Genomic DNA, 17451 nt, shown 5'->3' on the forward strand with positions numbered 1-17451 from the left:
CATACATACATACATACATACATACATACATACATACAGTTGAAGCCAGAATTATTAGCCCCCCCATAGAATTTTTATCTTTTTTAAATATTTCCCAAATGTTTAACAGAGCAAAGAAATGTTCACAGTATGTCTGATAATATTTTTTCTTCTGGAGAAAGTTTTATTTTTTTTATTTTGGCTAGAGTAAAAGAAGTTTTTAATTTTTTAAAAACCATTTTAAGGTCAAAATTATTAGCCTCTTTTATGTTTTTTTTTGATAGTCTACAGAATAAACCATCGTTATACAATAACTTGCCTAATTAGCCTAACCTGTTAACCTAATTAACCAAGTTAAGCCTTTAAATGTCACTTTAAGCTGTATAGAAGTGTCTTGAAAAATATCTAGTCAAATATTATTTACTGTCATCATGGCAAAGATAAAATAAATCAGTTATTAAAAATTAGTTATTATTAAAACTATTATGTTTAGATTAATAGCCTCCCTGTTTATTTTTTTACCCAATTTCTGTTTATCAGAGAGAAGATTTTCTCAACACATTTCTAAACATAATAGTTTATACATAGATATGCTGGATAAGTTGGCAGGGTTCATTCTGCTGTGGAGACCCCAGATTAATGAAGGAACTAAGCCAAAAAGAAAATGAATGAATGTAAAAAAAAAAAAAAAAAAAAAAAAAAAAAAAAAAAAAATATATATATATATATATATAAATTAATATAAATTATAGATATTTTTATTCATTTCTTAAATATTTTTTTTTTATTTGTTCATTATTTTGTCTTCAGTTTTACATTTTTACTTAATGAAAATGATAAATAGTCCCATGAAAACTAGCTACAATAAAATAAATTCCAGTTTTGATGTATATTTTTTATTTTAATGCCCCTTTTAATGCTATTCTTTGCCTTTCCAAAATGACCACCAGTGCTCAACAATTCAACAGCAACTTCCCCATGGCTCTATCTGAAAATATATGTTTTTCATCTGGTGTCAATGCTCAAAACAGGAAGAAGTTGGCATAAAATCATCCACAATGTAACATCTCCCCCCCCCCTCTCTCTCTCTCATTCTCTCTCCCTCATTCTCTCTCCCTCTGTGTGTGTGTCAAGAGAGAGTAGTTTACAGCCACAGGGTCAATCTCTGTGAACAGCGAGCAGAAAGGGAACCCCTCACACACACACACACTCTCTCACACATAATTCACAAAGACGGATCATTCACAAAGAGATATTTCACTCTCCTCGTCTGCCAGGCCTACGGCGTCTCTGTAACTCAGCCGTGTGATTGACGGAAAAGATGGAGAGCCGAAAAAGCAAGCCGGACGCGTCAGATCATGCAGCATGCTGGAAAACCAGAGCGCCTGACTGTTATTGTCATGCAGACATTAGCGAGACATTGAAAGAAAGATCAGAGAAGGCCGGTGTGACCGTTATCTGATCACCGCGCTGTTTGTCTAATGTCTAATGTTACAGCAGTTACAGGTCGCTGAGTCACACACATGCACACTTCACACCCACACGGGCCTGTCAGATAGATATCACTGAAAAAAGACCCTCAACGAATTTACAACGTGGACATCAAACGCCCCCAAAGACAGCTGTCTGGCATGCTCACCCTATACCTGTCACTGGATGAAACCGACATTCAGTTGAAGGCAAAATTATTAGCCCTTCTGTGAAATTTGAATAGTTTTTCAGATATTTCCCAAGTGATAGTTAACAGAGCAAGGACATTTGCACAGTGTTTTCTATTTTTTTCTTATTTCTTTTAGTTTGGTTGAATATAAGTAATTTTTTAAAAAAGCAGGTCAATTCTATTTGCTCTTAATTTAATTATTTTTTTTTTCAGTTGGCTACAAAACAAACCACTGTTGCCCAATAACTTGCTTAATTAACATAATATGCCTAGAATGCTAGTATCTTGCAAAATAAGCAGCAACATATTATGCACTGCCATCATGACAGACAAAATAATTTAGTTAATATAAATTAGTTATTAAAACTATTATGTTTTAAAATGTGTTGTAAATGTTAAAACAGCACTTTAAAGCATTTTAAAAAGAATTTTAATTGTGCTGATAGTTTTGACGGGCGACACGGTGGCTCAGTTGTTAGCACTGTTGCCTCACAGCAAGAAGGTCGCTGGTTCGAGTCTTGGCCAGTCGGCATTTCTGTGTGAAGTTTGTTGGAGTTTTGTTTCTCTGTGATGGCGTAGGTTTCCTGCAGGTGCTCCGGTTTCCCCCACAGTGTAAAGACGTGCTATAGGTGAATTGAATATGCTAAATTGGCCGTATGTGTATGAGTGTTTATGGGTGTTTCCCAATACTGGGTTACAGCTGGATGGGCATCCGCTGTGTAAAACATGCTGAATAAGTTGGCGGTTCATTCCGCTGTGGTGACCCCTGATGAATAAAGGGGTTGGGCCGAGGGAAAATGAATGAATAAATGAATAATTTTGAGTTTAATGGTATATAGGTGCAATTTTAGTAAGATTTGCGTTTATTTGGTGCAAATACAGTGAAATTTGAAAATATTATCATAATTTTATATTGTGTTTTTACATGTTTTGAAATTTAATGAATTTTTTCTTGTAATGGAAAAGCTGCATTTTTAGCATTCTGTTATGCTGATTTAATGCTCAAGAAAAGCATTGCTCATTTTGTAAGTGTGGAAAAAGGTTGTGATGCTTAATTAGTTTTGAGGAAACTGATACTCTTTTTGATGGATTGAAAGATTCAAAGGACAGCATTTGTTTGAAAAAAGAAGTCCTTCATAACATTATAAATGTCTTTTTTGTAACTTTTGATCAATTCACGGTTCCGTGAAGAAGTATATTTTTCTTTTTTTGCCAAATAAATTTATTAACCCCTAACTTGAACAATATATTTGATTTTGTTAATTGTATTTATTTTAATACTATAGAGGGTTTAACATGAACTTTTTTGATCACCAGCCACTGTAGCTAGTAGTTTTTCAACATTACTAGCCACTTGCCATTTTCACTAGCCACAATTTTGCTGTTAGGAAAAATATTTTATATGCATACATTTGACTTGGCATGCTAAAATTACTTGATTTATGTCCGCATGAGTCCTCATTCATTTCACTTTTTATGTGTTGTGTATGACCTTGCTCAGTGAGCATCAGCAAATGGGATGTGGTTTCATAGTGTTGCATTGCAATTAGTAATTGTTTCACAAGACTTTTCCAGGCTCAACATTAAGGATAGCCTTCTTTGGCCTCACCAAAAATAAACAAATAAATAATTTCTTGGCCACAAATTTTAAATATTTAGACATTTTCAAAACAAGAAATATAGCTGCATACATACACTTTTTATTCAACAAAACTTTTCTTAAAAAAACAAAAACTTTGACATTTTAAAAATAATTATTGTCATCTAGAACTATGCACAGTAGTCTGTCCTAGCTAAAGCTTCCAGATCACCACTTCACTAAACATAAATGGGAAGTTGATCTCCTATTAAAGCAATGTTATTGTAAAGGATGATAATTAAACTATAAATAAAAAAACTGTAAAAGAAAGCAGGTGAAAAACATACAGTGTGGAAATGAAAGGATTAACTCGAGCACACGGTTAACGTTAGGCCAGTTAATAATCTTTTCAAAGAATGGTTAAAGTGAAAGTGGTAACTGCTGTTGCTTATACAAAGTCTTTTTTTTTTTAAAGAATCTCAATCTTGAAAGCAAGCATCGCTTTTTGGCCAGTCTAGGAAATCGATCGCATCAGTTGCGTTTTCAGGCACGGTTGCTTTGCGCAAGAAAACGGGTGTGTGCAAGCATCTAAAATTGTCAAAATAAAATTGCATACTGTTAACAATATTTTTTATAGTCTGTGAATAATAATTTACAAAATAATTAATGCAATAATACATTAGGTTCCTGAAAACAGATGGACAAAATATGAGATGCTCTGCATCAAACTAAATCTAGAAATCGAACTAAAAACTACCAAATAGAAAATGATTTTACTTAATTTATTTTACTTTTTTAAAATAGCTTCTTAAATCATCATGTTTTAGTGCTTGGAAAACTTTTTGGCTTTGACCCTAATATATAATTATCAGTTTAATACCTCAAATATATGTCATTTGACATCAACTTTATCTCAGATTTGTCTTTACTATTTCCCAGTACTGGGTTGCAGCTGAAAGGGCATCCGTTGTGTAAAACATATGCTGGATATGTTGGTGGTTAATTCCGCTATGGTGACCCCTTATGAAAAAGGGACTGGTCCGAAGGAAAATGAATGAATGAATATCTTTGCTAAAAAGAGTTGTTGGTAAATATAAAAATGAGAGCATTGCTGATGTGATACAATCTGCAAAAATTACCAATACACTCATCTTGACCAATCTTACACAGTTTGAGACTCTGAAGAGGATACAATTGCATGCAAGATTTTAAAAATATGCACTAATTCAATATCTTTTCTTTCCTAAGGCCTTGTTTGAGATTTTTTATGCAAATGATTGTTTTAATGAAGTTTGTGTTTTAACATCTTACTTCAATGAAATATATTTCACAAAATCCTTTAGATACCACCAAAGTGCACTTTAATAAAGAGTGTTCAGCTTTCCAGTCATTTAGGAAGCCATTTATCATAATTCTCAAGCCAAGCTCATGAGAAACATCTCTCAAACTGTTTTTGCATCGTGACTTTCAGCAGAATGAAACGGGAGAAGCCACCCAGAAAGCGATGACCCGCTGACCCCTGTGGCAATGCCAGCCTCCAGGCGAGCTGACTTCACACCAGCAGATGCACACAGCTCTTTCTGTCCTGCTCTTCAGCTGTCCAGGATCTGGAGCCATGGAGAGAGAAGAGCTCAAGGACAGGGAGAGCAGAGCCGCTGCTGCTGCCCCGCGGGCCTGTTCTGGACTCCACTGTCAGCCATGATGGACAGCTGCTGCCCAGGTATATCAGGACAAGTGCTTTATGGGATAATGTGGGTGGCTGGTGTCCTGGTTTCTGATTATACATGCACAACAAACACTCTACTGTATGCAATTAAGTAGAAGGCAACAAAATTATACAAATATATTCACAACAGCCTTGGTGTCCACTATAATTTAAAAAGTGTTAGTGCCCATGAAATCTGTTTTATTTTTTCATTAAGTTAATTAATATTTCCCCCTTGAATTCTTTCTTTTTAATTTCTTTACTTTTTTCTCCATAAAATTTTTTTCTGGACTCTAATCTAACAGTTAAAATACATTTTAGTACTTAAAAAGAATAGACCCTTTTTACATTTCCAGGTTTCTCAGTAACGGAAGTTGTCAGTTGGGAAAACTTATTACAATCTTATTTGCTCTAATAATGAAAGAAAAACTACTCGATGATGTTATAAAGATGTTCAGAAAAAGGAAAAAAATTGTGTGGGACTGATGATGGCAGCCAGAGAAGAGAATAACTTCAAATTTACTGTCCTGTCCCATAGATGCTGCATTAGAAATGCCTCACACAAGCGGTAATTCGTTTTTTGTCATTTGAAACAAAGATAATAAAATACATTCATAAATGCATATAAATGTTCTTACAGTTTTTAAAATTCAAAATATTAAAAACTTTCAAGGATTTACGATGCTAACAGGCTTGTGAAAAGGGTCCATACCATGAACTCATATAGATAGATAGATAGATAGATAGATAGATAGATAGATAGATAGATAGATAGATAGATAGATAGATAGATAGATAGATAGATAGATAGATAGATAGATAGATAGATAGATAGATAGATAGATAGATAGATAGATAGATAGATAGATAGATAGATATTTAACCCTCTAAAATGTTTTTAAACATTTATTTTTTCTTATTTTAATTTTCATCTATTTATCATAAAAAAATTACATTCTTTTTTCTGGACTTGAAAGATAAAATATATCTTAGGACTCAAAAAGAATGTCAACCTAACTAAAATCATGAAACAACAACAACCATGAAGATTTACCAAACATTTTAGTGAAACCCTCTAAAATGTTTTTAAACATTTGTTTTTTCTTCATTAAATGTTAATTAATTTATTTATTTATTATCATTAAAAAGTTACATTTACATTTTTTCTGGACTTTATAGATAAAATATGTTTTAGTACTCTAAAAGAGGGTCCACCTAACTACAATAACGAAACAACAACCATGAAGATTTAACAATTTCTTAATGAATTTACCAAACATTTCAATGAAACCCTGTGAAATGTTTTTGATTTGTTTGTTTTTGTACATGATATGCTGTAAAAGAAGCTTTTCTCATTTAAAATGGTCAAATTCTGGTAAAGTGACCCTCAGGTCAAGTCTGGAAATAACCTACATGTGTATTTGTCCTCAAATAGTAAGAGGACCATGCACAAACCAGATTGTATATATTAAACCAAACTGTGTCATTTATTCACACAAACATGCGGAACCTCTATATTTCCTCCATCCATATATTTCATATATAGCAGACTTCATATTTCTCTTTCGGTTTGATATTTACAGACAATAGCAGTCTCCTTTATTCTTCTAAAAATGTCACAGATTCATTTTTATTCCGTCTTATTTATCTAATTCCATTTTTATGACTGTATTCCATGATTGCATCCACATTTTTTGTATCACAGTAATCATAGGGTCCTATAAACTAACTGAGCCCAAGCAGAAGCATGTGTGTGTGTATGTGTGTGTGTGGAGAGAGTTTGACAAGCAGAGGAGATTTCCACTTTGTTGCAAATCTCCAGATGCCATCGCCATGGCTACATCAGGCTGGGAACCCAACCTTTGACCTCTCAAAGGGTCACTAAGTGACCCCTGCTGTTTGTACAGAGAAACTCCTCAGTGACGAGCGGAGGGAAGGACATCTGGCAATGCGTGTGTGTATGTGTGTGTGTGTGTATGTGTGTGTCTTGCGAATTACTGGGAATAATGGGCAAGTCTTAACTCTGAATAAGAGTTTTGGACATTTACAATGATAGAGTGGGGGTGTTTGAATTTTAATGCTGTGCGAGTGTCAAAAATAAGTAATATTAAAATGTCACTTGTCTCCATTTCTCCGATCTGACACACCAGCTTATGTGGGGAGAAAAAGTCAATCAAAGTGCTATTTCTTTTATACTCGCTCACTATTCTCTTTTCCATATTAATTTAACATGACGTGCACTTGTTTTGTGCTCTCTTTCTCTTTCTCTCTCTCTCTCTTTCTATCTCTCTTTCTATCACTCTCTCTCGCTCTATCTCTCTCTATGATGCCAATATTCTTAATGTATGTATCTCCACCTCTATTATTCTTTCATACTATTGGATATTTTTAGCCACGCCCAATTCTCTCTCTCTCACTCTGTCTGTTTTTTGATCAAATATTAAAGGATTTCAGAAAGATCACATAATCCTAAAGCTTTAATTATGACTGCTGAAATTTAAGCTCTGCTAATTTAGTTTTGATAAATTTCTTAGCAAATATGTGTGGGTGAATGGGGCATTTATTCCAAATAAAATGGAATTATATGCGTTGATCATTAATTTATGCAAGAGGAGTGTTGAAAAATCACTGAAACGTTTGAAAGTTGGCTTTAAAAACACATTTTTTGTTACTTTGCAATCTTAACAATTCTGGTGGACTACAGGACCAAGTGTTTACATGCATTGTATTGACTAGTGGGCTGGCATGCAGAATACAGACCTCTCTGACTAAGCTGTGATCTCTAAATAACACAAAGCAATGTTTCTGTATTTTGTACATCTTGGTCTTGTGAATATTCATTCGAACTGTATTGAATGTTGAAAATATGAGACCAAAGTGCAAATATGGTAATTATATCTGGTAAATTTTAGAAATGGTCATCCATGTGTGCTTGAATTACAGACCACTAATGGCCAGAATGCCTTTGTTATGAAGCGGACAGGAGACAGAGGTAAGGAAACGTTAGGGTGTTTATTGAATGACAACAAGGAGCACATGAAGGATAGCCAGGAGGATCAGGAATGATGTTGGGGTCTTTTCCTCCGTGGCTGGGTAACAGGAATACACGAGGATGGACAGCACACACCAGATACAGCTGACAGAGGATGACACAGACTTGGAAGGACTGGAAGACAGGACGATTCGGGAGGACCAGGAAGACTAGGAGGAATACAAAGAGAACAGGTAAGTAAATCGTTTGTTTAGCTGAGGATGACTACGCTGAGTGGTCGCTCAGTTGTCCGCTTTCGTCGAGACGAGCCCGGACAATGAGCGACTGGAGTGCTGTGCTTTTATCTGGTGCTCGTGAATGTGATGCAGCTGTGTGCTCATTAGAAGTCAGGTGATGGTGATCTTCGTGAGTGGGGGTCGTGAGAGCCTGACCAATCCATGACAGTACCCCCCTCCCCAGGGCCCGCTCCTGAGGGCCGACACCTCCGACGCCGTGGTGGTCTCCCTCTGCCTCTAGGCGCTGGGAACTCAGGGTGGCTCTCATGAAACTCCACCATGAGACTAGGATCGAGAATATCAGCTCTGGGAACCCATGTCCTTTCTTCGGGGCCGTACCCTTCCCAGTCCACCAGGTACTCCAACTGGCCACCACGACGTCGGGAACGCAAGATCTCCTTCACTGCGTAGACGGCTCCTTCTTCTAGGAGCAGTGGAGGAGGGGGTTCCTCTTCGTGGTCAGGCTCTGTGGAGGGAAGAACAGGATCGTGATAGGGTTTCAGGAGTGATACGTGGAATGTAGGGTGAATACGGTAGTGAGAGGGTAATTGTAGTTTGTAGGTGACGGGGTTAACCTGTTCCACGATGGTGAAGGGACCAACAAATCGGGGACTTAACTTGCGAGAGGGCAGTCGCATGCGTATGTCCCGGGTGGATAGCCACACCTTTTGTCCGGGTGTGTATCTGGGTTCTTCAGACCTTCTCCTATCGGCGGTTACCTTGCTTCGACGGACTGCCCTCTGCAGATGTTGATGAGCCTCGTCCCAGACTCTCTCGCTCTCCCGGAACCAGTGATCCACTGCGGGGACATCAGATGGTTCGCCATCCCAGGGAAAGAGCGGTGGTTGGAAGCCCAGGACGCACTGGAATGGCGTGAGTCCGGTGGAGGGTTGCCGCAGTGAATTTTGGGCATATTCTGCCCAGCCCAAATACTGGCTCCAGGAGTTCTGGTGACCACTGCAGAAGGTCCTCAGGAACCGTCCCACCTCCTGAATCTTCCTCTCTGTCTGCCCGTTGGTTTGGGGATGATATCCAGAAGAGAGGCTGACGGCCACACCTAGGAGCTTGAAGAAGGCTTTCCATAGACGTGAGATGAACTGTGGACCTCTGTCCGACACAATATCTTCTGGAATACCAAATGACCTGAAGACTTGATTAAAGATATTGTCGGCAGTTTCAAAGGCTGTGGGAAGACCTTTCAGAGGGATTAGTTTGACAAACTTTGAGAATCTATCTACTATGACTAGAATACAGGTATTACCTTCTGACGAAGGGAGGTCAGTGATAAAGTCCACTCCTAGGTGTGACCAGGGACGGTTCGGAATCGGCAAGGGATGGAGCTTTCCAGCGGGTAGATGACGTGGGCTCTTGGATTGGGCACAGTCCTTACAGCCCTGAACATATTGCCTCACATCCCTTGCCATGTTTGGCCACCAGAATCGTTGGGATACTAGCGAGAGAGTATTGTTGATCCCTGGATGTCCAGTGCCTAGCGAGGTATGTAAGGAGTGGATCAGATCTACCCGGTGTTCAGGTGGTATGAACTGCCGATGAGGAGGGCATCCCGGCGGAGCAGGGGCTTCCGGAGTGGCAACGACTGGAGGAGCGTTCCAGGTGATCGGACAAATGGAGATGTGTTCGGGAAGAATCTTCGTTGGGAGTTCTTCATGATCGTGATGCTCGTGTAAACGAGAGAGAGCGTCTGCTCTTAGATTCTTGGGTCCTGGACGATAGGAAATGGAGAAATCAAAACGTGAGAAGAAAAGTGACCATCTGGCTTGACGTGGACATAGTCTCTTGGCCTCTTTGATGTATTGGAGGTTTTTGTGATCTGTGATCACCTGGAACGGATGTTTGGCTCCCTCCAACCAGTGACGCCACTCCTCCAAGGCTAGCTTGATTGCTAGAAGCTCCCTGTCTCCTATGCTGTAATTCTGCTCCGCCGGGCTCAACTTCCGAGAGAAATAGGCACAGGGATGCAGTCGGGGCGGTGTATCATGATGTTGAGATAATACTGCCCCGACGCCGGTGGTGGATGCGTCCACTTCCACCACGAAAGGAAGATTTGGGTCAGGATGAGTCAGGAGTGGGGCCCTTGTGAACTCCTTCTTAAGAAGGCGGAAGGCTGCGGCTGCTTCTTTGGTCCACTCCAGTCCTTTGGGTTTACCCTTGAGGAGATTAGTGAGAGGTGATGTAATCCTGCTGTAGTCCTTGATAAACCGTCTATAAAAGTTAGCAAACCCAAGAAACCTCTGGAGCTCCTTAATGGAAGTGGGTTCTGACCAGGATAGAACAGCCTCAATTTTCTTCCCATCCATACGTATACCGGTTTGGTCAATGATGTATCCCAAGAAATGAATCGACTTCTGGTGGAATGAGCATTTCTCCGCTTTGAGGTAGAGGTGATGTTCTCTCAATGTGTGTAGGACCTCCGCAACGTGTTGGCGATGTTCGGCCTCACTCCGGGAGTAAATGAGGATGTCATCTATGTACACTATTACACAGTGGTGAAGAAACTCCCGGAGGACTTCATGAATGAAGTTTTGGAATACGGAGGGGGCGTTGACCAGACCGTAAGGCATGACCTCATATTCATAGTGGCCAGTAGGGGTCACGAATGCTGTCTTCCATTGGTCCCCCTCACGTATTCTTATCAGATTATACGCGCTGCGGAGGTCCAATTTAGTGAAGACTTTAGCTTCTCGGAGCTGTTCCAAAGCGGCTGGTACCAGAGGAAGGGGATATCGGTATTTTACTGTACCGTTATTTAGGACCCTGTAGTCGATGCATGGACGCAGCCCTCCGTCCTTCTTGGCCACAAAGAAGAAGCTTGAGGCGGCTGGTGATTTTGAGTGACGTATGTACCCCTGACTCAGAGCCTCCCTTATGTAATCTTCCATTGCCTGATTCTCTGGAAGCGAGAGCGGGTAGATCCTACCTCTTGGCAACTGGGCATCTGGAACTAGGTCGATCGCGCAGTCCCATGGCCGATGCGGCGGTAGCTGGGAAGCTCTCTTGGGGCAGAAGACATCATGAAAGGAGCTGTACTCCTTAGGAATGTGGATAGACTGCTTCTCAGGAGGGCTCTCGACCGATGTTGCAAACAAAGAAATGGGGTTCCGACCTTGAAGAGGGAGATTTGGAAAACAGGCAGGTGTACATCCAGATCCCCATTTCTTTATCTCTCCTGTGCCCCAAGAGATGATGGGATCGTGCTTCACCAGCCACGGGCGCCCTAGAATGATGTCCATATTTGCACCCTCCAGAACCAGAAATTGAATCCTCTCTTGATGTAACAACCCCACTTGAAGAAGGATGTCTTCGCATTGTCGATGGATACGGGTCGAAGATCGAGTGCACTGGGTTATCGGTTGTATCTGGTATATATGCGAGGACGCCTCAGTACGGAGGTGGAGTTGACGACAGAGGGATTGGGAGATGAAGTTCCCTGCTGACCCGGAGTCGATGAGGGCTGTGACAAGGAGAGAAATAGAGGCAGTAGTTATTTGTACGGTGGTAGTAAGTGGTTTACATTGTTCAATATTCGTACTGAATACACTCACTGAAGTCCGAATGGGACGAAGGGGACACTCCATACGGGTGTGTCCACTGACACCGCAGTATAGACACAGACCCCGGGTCAGCCTCCTCTGTCGTTCCGCTGATGTCAGTCTTCCAGACTCTATTATCATGGGTTCTGGTTCTGGAGAGGCTGTTGACTCAGGCGATTGGAGGAGTGCAGACGAGGGGGTGATGGTGTCCTGTTGATAGGAACGGAGACGATCGGAACATCGGAGAGAATGTTGGATGAATCTCTCCAGACCCATTGTATCATCTAATGTGGCCAGTTGGATTCGGAGCGTGGGTTCCAAGCCGAGCCGGTACGTGGTCAACAACGATCTCTCATTCCATCCACTTGCAGCTGCTAGAGTGCGAAACCGGAGCGCATATTCCTGTGTAGATAGAGTACCTTGCTTTAGATGATACAGCTGCTCTCCAGCGGCTACTTCCCCATCAGAACGTCCAAACACCTCTTTGAAATACTCCGTGAAGGTAGTGATGGAATTCATGACCGGCCCGGCTTGGTTCCAGATCGTCTCAGCCCATTTAAGTGCAGGTCCAGAGAGTAGAGATACGATGTAGGCGATCTTCGACTTATCTGTGGGATATAGAGAAGGTTGCATTTCGAATATGAGGGAACATTGTAACAGAAAACCATTGCACTCCCCCGCTCCGCCTGAGTAGGGCGCTGGTCGGGCCATGGGACTGGAAGGAAGGGCCGAAGAAGAAACTGTGGAGGCGGAAGTGCTCGGTGCTGGTGGTGCGTTGGAAAGTGGAGCTGGTGGCTGTAGAATCCGCTTCAACTGGTCCACCAGCTCTTGAAGGTGATCGGGGGTGCTCATGTTGTCGTCGTTAAAGGTCCGGGCTTCTGTTATGAAGCGGACAGGAGACAGAGGTAAGGAAACGTTAGGGTGTTTATTGAATGACAACAAGGAGCACATGAAGGATAGCCAGGAGGATCAGGAATGATGTTGGGGTCTTTTCCTCCGTGGCTGGGTAACAGGAATACACGAGGATGGACAGCACACACCAGATACAGCTGACAGAGGATGACACAGACTTGGAAGGACTGGAAGACAGGACGATTCGGGAGGACCAGGAAGACTAGGAGGAATACAAAGAGAACAGGTAAGTAAATCGTTTGTTTAGCTGAGGATGACTACGCTGAGTGGTCGCTCAGTTGTCCGCTTTCGTCGAGACGAGCCCGGACAATGAGCGACTGGAGTGCTGTGCTTTTATCTGGTGCTCGTGAATGTGATGCAGCTGTGTGCTCATTAGAAGTCAGGTGATGGTGATCTTCGTGAGTGGGGGTCGTGAGAGCCTGACCAATCCATGACAGCCTTAAACAAAGGACGAGTAATTAATGATAGTCACTTGACTTTATTTGTGGGAAAGAAATAATGTTTTCATATGATTCACTGATTGATATTTAGCTGTTGTCAACTTTGTGTATTTAAATGCTGCTATTTGTCATTGCCAGTGCTACATAAATAACTTTTCTAATTCAATTAATTACTGTATATTTATTATTAAATCACGTTGCATGCATGCTGACAGCCAAATTTAAATGTGTTTTTTCATGGCAGATAAATGCATTAACTGTAAAAACAGCTACATTGTAAGTTTAAATCTTGTAATCTGCCATGTTTTCAACTAGTGAAGAGGAGTAGATGATCTCAGCTTTAACAGATATACAATACACTCAATAAAGAACTACTCTATATTAGTATATATACTATACTACAACTAAAGGAAGAACCAAACTCAGGGCCTCAATAGATGGTCAACTGATATACTGTACCAAAAAAGTTTTTAATTGGATGAACATAATTGACCAGTTAGTAACCATAAAAACAGGAGGGAAATGGTATCATGAACAAAATATAGGCAGGAAACAAAAGTACCAAAGAAATCAAAATACGTCTGCATTCTTTAAATTAGTCATAACAGTCTAAATAAGCTAAATAGATAAATGTATAGGCAATGTTTATGTGACAAATATGTACTACCATGACCACATGTATTTATTAATATGAGCAAAGTGTTGTATTATGCATATCAGGCCAATGGTGGGCAATGTCACTTTAAAGAAACACTGCGATGTGTGACTTCACATACAGTGCTCAGCATATATAGGTACACCACAAATCTGTCTTTTAAATTCATATTTTAAATAGGAAGCTATATTATATTATATTTGTGCATTTACATTAGATTAGTCAGTACTGAAGCCAAATCTGGAGCTTATTTAACAAAATAACTTACGATAACGGTCCAAAAACTAGTACACCCAAATTTATATGTTTTAGAAAAATATTAAATACAAATTTTTAAAAAGAGGAAAAATCAAGAGAAGCAAAACAAATTAAATTTAGCTGTATTATCTTTCAATATAAAAATATGTTTGGTGACTAAAATATTACTTTAATAAATATATCTTTTTAATAAATCTGTTTTGTTTAAAAGCATTGCCTATATTCACTGAGAAATAGACAAAAATATTATTATTAAAAATAAAATATTCATTTTCAAAATGAGGTGTACTCAATTATGCTGAGCACTGTATGGTCCTCTAGGTCAGCATTGTTGTTTTGATTTTTCAAGTACTCATGCAGGCCTTAAACATGTATGATTGTATTTGTTCTGTGTGTCTCTTATGATGAGAATTGTAATATTATTTATACATGTTAACAAACATGTTAATACTTGTTATTAAAACATGTGTAGCACCACCAAATCAGTTGCTTTTGCTACAACCTGTAGAATTCACTGGTCTCATTTTTTTCTCAGATAGTAGCCCGAAGGCCTGCATATGTGCATGATTTCATTGTTTTCACTAAATATTTTTTGTAGTTTGCAATTTGAAACCTGTTTGCAATTTCAGGCCCCCAAATTACCATTGACTTGTAACTAAAGATCCAATACCGGCAAAGTACATACTTTAAGTGCATGGTAAAGCTTCTTTTAACTGAATGCAGCCTTTATCTGTAAATAGAAAGCAATGAAAATACTACAAAGGCTTTTCAGTCTTATTATTTGATTGCATACGCAAACTAATGGAAGGTGACACGGTGGCACAGTGGGTAGCGCTGTCACCTTACAGCAAGAAGGTCGCTGGGTTGAGCCTCGGCTGGGTCAGTTGGCATTTCTGTGTGGAGCTTGCATGGTCTCCCCCGTGTTGGTGTGAGTTTCCTCCGGGTGCTCCGGTTACCCACACAAGTCCAAAGACATGCGCTATAGGTAAATTGTCCATAGTGTATGTGTGTGAATGAGTATGGGTGAGTATGGAGAATGAGTGTATGGGTGTTTTCCAGTGATGAGTTGCAGCTGGAAGGGCATCCGCTGCGTAAAACATATGCTGGATAAGTTGGCAGTTCATTCTGCTGTGGTGACCCCTGATTAATAAAGAGACTGAGCTGAAAAGAAAATGAATGAATAAACTAATGTACTGAATTACAGTAAAATCTGCTGTAAGACATGTAGACTGGAATGACTGTTTAAATACTGGCATCCTTACAGAAATACTCATAAAGGTCTGTAGTTCTCTTGCTGAAGCTCCAAACATTGCATGTTTTGCATGTCTCCTTAGTCAAACACACCTGATTCAGCTCATCAGCTCAATAGCAGAGACTCCAGGACCTGAAATGGTTGCGTGAGATGGAGACATGCAAAATGTGCAGTTGAGGGCTGTGCTCTAGGAATGTGGTTGAGAACCATTGCTTTAAGTATACAAATCAAAATGCAGCCTTTATTGCTGAAGGTACGATAGGAGATCTTGGAAAATGCTAACGTTAGTCTGATAGCACTGAAAGCCAACGCCCCATCCTGCAAATCACCATCCAAAGCCATGCCTTCTTAATGCACACTAGACAACATCACTGCAATACATCACGCAACATTTATCAGAGAGAAAATATTGTAGTACATTTATTAATTACAATTAGTCCTCACACAATAATCAATATATCGACTTACCGCACAACACATGGACATGACGTCAATCATTTTTGTTGATGCAATATATATCGCCCATACATAAAAAACAATTCTAGCAACATTTTATCTGATTGTGCAACATCTCGATCACTATTGCAGGTGTCATATGGTTAAAAAACACTATAGTATTTACTATAAATTAGTATATTTTCATGTGGGTGTCTGACAGCTGAAAATGGATCTGGTAGCAGATATCGCAGTCTCTGCTACTTTTTTACCTTGCACTTTCTTGTTAATATTTAGTATTATTTATTTAGGATATGCGTTTTCACATTCTGATTCCAGTGCCCAATTATTAAAATGACTATAATTAAATGAAATATTCTTAAGAATAATAAATATTATATGTTCTTTGGAAGAGTGTACTTTCATCATGATGATATTACATTGTCATTCTGGCATTACATAACAAATATTTTGGTGCAATATATCGTACAACAAACAAATATATATATATTATATATATATATATATATATATATATATATATATATATATATATATATATATATATATATATATATATATATATATATATATCATGACAGGCCTAATTACAATACCAAAACTTAAAAAAGAAGGCAGGTTGGTGATGTTTGCCAGCCATCCATGAATATGCCAACAACATAAACCTTTCTGCTCAAAGCTGTGCAGAGATAAGCAATTACATATTTTGACTGGCAGGTAAGATCGTAACAGTTGATTGGACAAACTTTTCTTGATCCTACACCTTCCACAGAATATTGAAATACAGTTGAAGTCAGAATTATTAGCCCTTTGAATTTTTTTTTCATTTTTAAATATTTCACAAATGATGTTTTACAGAACAAGGAAATGTTCACAGTATGTCTGATAATATTTTTTCTTCTGAAGAAAGTTTTATATGTTTTATTTCGGCTAGAATAAAAGCAGTTTTTAATTTTTTAAAAACCATTTTAAGGTAAAAATTATTAGCCCCTTAAAGCTTAATTTTTTTTCGATAGTCTACAGAACAAACCATCATTGTACAATAACTTGCCTAATTACCCTAACCTGCCAAGTTAACCTAATTAACCTAGTTAAGCCTTTAAATGTCACTTTAAGCTGAAAAAATATCAAGTCAAATATTATTTACTGTCATCATCGCAAAGATAAAATAAATCAGTGATTATGGGAGTTATTAAAACTAATGTGTTTAGAGATGTGTTGAGAAAAATCTTCTCTCCATTAAACAGAAATTGGGTAAAAAAATAAACAGGGGGTGAATAATTCTGACTTTAACTGTACAAATACATTTGGACCACTTCATTTGATGATTGCTATCTGGGTATGTCATATGGATATGTCTTCATGTCAGGATATGTCTTCATATCTCTTCATATCTATTTGTAGACTTTTCAAAGGTAATTGTATTATTTGATAATAATAAAAGCTGCTCTAAATTGCAGTTAAATTTGGTGCTAAGCTTTGGTCTTGATTGACTGGCAGGCTCAGAAGGAGCTCGGAGCTTTACAGGACACAGGGCAATAGTGCATGATAATATACAGAGCAGAAACACGCGGGAGTCAAGCGCAGCCCAAACACACATCCTGTCTGCTACAGGAGTCCCAGGTGCTGCAGCGTATCACATTTCCTCGTTCAGTCCCCAAAACGCTGCCAGTCCATGAACGAAAGACCCCGTCTGTGTGTGTTTGAGGCTGATACAGCGCATATGGCCCAAACGAT

The sequence above is a fragment of the Danio aesculapii genome, chromosome 3, assembly GCF_903798145.1.
Source record: "Danio aesculapii chromosome 3, fDanAes4.1, whole genome shotgun sequence".
Taxonomy (NCBI): Eukaryota; Metazoa; Chordata; class Actinopteri; order Cypriniformes; family Danionidae; genus Danio; species Danio aesculapii.